We start from the raw sequence: 2,072 nt of genomic DNA on the forward strand, positions 1-2,072 counted from the left end.
TGTTTGAAGGACTTTAGTTGACTAAATCTTAAGATTTATAACGGGCCCTCGAGCTAGCCGAACATGTACCGCGGAGACGCATCGACATCTGGCAATCATCTTACTCGAAGAATAGGGTCTGCGTGTGGCGAGAACACGGGACAAAAACCGTTGGAATGTTTACTGTCGCGTGTCGCCACGAATATTTCTTTTAAGGAGAGCTATAGAATTACTCCATACCTTTGTTAGACAAAGCGTTCATCCCGTAACCGCGGCTACGTTCGGTGACTGACTGTCGCCTCGAGCCCAAGCTCACTATCACAACTCTCGAACAATTACAATCGGATTGAATAACTACAATTGTTCAATTACAGACTCCGGTGTTCTTTCATCTCCGACATACTTATGTTGCAAAAAATCTGGAGTAAACATATAGAATTTATTCCTGAACATGATTTTTATATGATCCCATAATAAAATTTCAGGTATCATTTTTTATTGGATTCGAGACTAATTTGATTGAACTATTATTATTATGGGATCATTCGATCATTTCGATCATTCGTTTCTTGATCTACAGTAACTTACGAACGTACTTTAACACTCACAACCGTAAACTTTCACATAGTATACAGGAGTCTGTAGATAAAGAACGCGTCGTTTCCCAAATTTAAGATTTAATATTTCATCCCGATCGGCTACTGAGGCCATTCAGAACGATAGTCCAAAAATTGATATAATAATATTTGGAAAAAGGTTTAGTCTGACTGGATACAAAATGGAGAAAAAATTAAATTTTTTTACGCTTGCTGCTACCTCTACACTTACGCCTACGTTGCAATTTTGTTTCTAAACGCGTTTAATCAAAATTATATGTATGAACACTCATTATAAGAAAGGAATCATTTATCTAGCTTTAGTTGTTTTAATGCACTCGTGTAACAGTGCTATTTTTGGTGTTTGTGTTTGTGTATGCGCGCGTTCATGATCATTACTCCATGCATTACATTTATTACACGATAAATATTGGATAACTGATTCAAAAAGTGAAAGTCTCGAACCATTGGACTATTCGCAAAAACGCTAACGAAACATGCGATTGAAACAAATGTTGCAAAGTTTCGAAAAATCGTAACTGATAAGACAAAGAACAATGGAACGGTTGCTTTTGAGGGAAGTAATAAAAGAGTTCGACGATCAACGATTTTGATCTTGCCGATGCAAAGATTAAAGCGATTCTGAAATTCTGTCAAAACGATGAGAGAGTGGATGGTTCGGTAACTTAAGCAATTCTAAACTATTCGAAGAACGAAATGATCTGACCTTGCTCGTGTCACGTAAACTTAAGGGTTGGTTGATGAAATAAAATAGCTGAGTCGTAACACAACTATTAATTTTGTTTTAATTAAACTTTATTATGAATTCAGCAATCACAATGTAATACACACTGAATTAACATAAATCACAATTCACTCCAACCACGTTATGTAAGACTTAGTTACACTGATACGTTAAGTACGCCACTGTTATAAGGGTAGAGACCGATAAAGATATGTTGACTATTCTAAGGATACAGAATAAGTGAGTCTTACTGACGATACTGTCTCCGAGGAAGGCTAGGGGTGGATGTGTCTAAGGACACGGGACTACCGGATTTGTTGATGACGATTTTGGTTAAGAAAGTGAGGGCAGTAGACACCGTCCCCGATTGGATAGTAAGACGGTTGGTGGACCCCCGATTGGATAGTAAGACGGTTGGTGGATCAGGAAGGGTTTCAGCCGTCCTCGCGAGAAAGTTGCTAACGGAACATACCAGATGTGAAAAAAACCAACTTTCTATGCTAACACGTGGTAGATAATAAACGTAAAGGAAATCTAAGACAAGAAATACTCGCTTGGTCCGAAGGACCTTAACTATGAGAATTCCAAGACCTCTGGTGGGTACTTAAGACTATCGAGGGTACGGTGCCAAGGATGTGCAGACATCTGGGTGCCGTCCTGTCCGCGGCGTGTGGCCTGGTCTCTGATGTAAATTGACGTTACACTTCACTCCATTGACAATGCAGCATGGCTCAAGGTGAAGTCCAAAAAAT

At 39.0% G+C, this 2,072-nt stretch overlaps 1 long non-coding RNA gene across 1 annotated transcript; it reads left to right on the top strand.

Annotated features, from left to right (window-relative positions):
- Positions 1–1,512: 1,512 nt before the first annotated feature.
- LOC112212446 lies at positions 1,513–1,785 on the top strand. The gene is made up of 2 exons (XR_002946275.2): positions 1,513–1,694; positions 1,727–1,785. It is a non-coding gene; the product is annotated as an uncharacterized LOC112212446 (long non-coding RNA).
- Positions 1,786–2,072: the final 287 nt, after the last annotated feature.

Source organism: Bombus impatiens, unplaced genomic scaffold, assembly GCF_000188095.3.
Source record: "Bombus impatiens unplaced genomic scaffold, BIMP_2.2 scf_0183, whole genome shotgun sequence".
Lineage (NCBI taxonomy): Eukaryota > Metazoa > Arthropoda > Insecta > Hymenoptera > Apidae > Bombus > Bombus impatiens.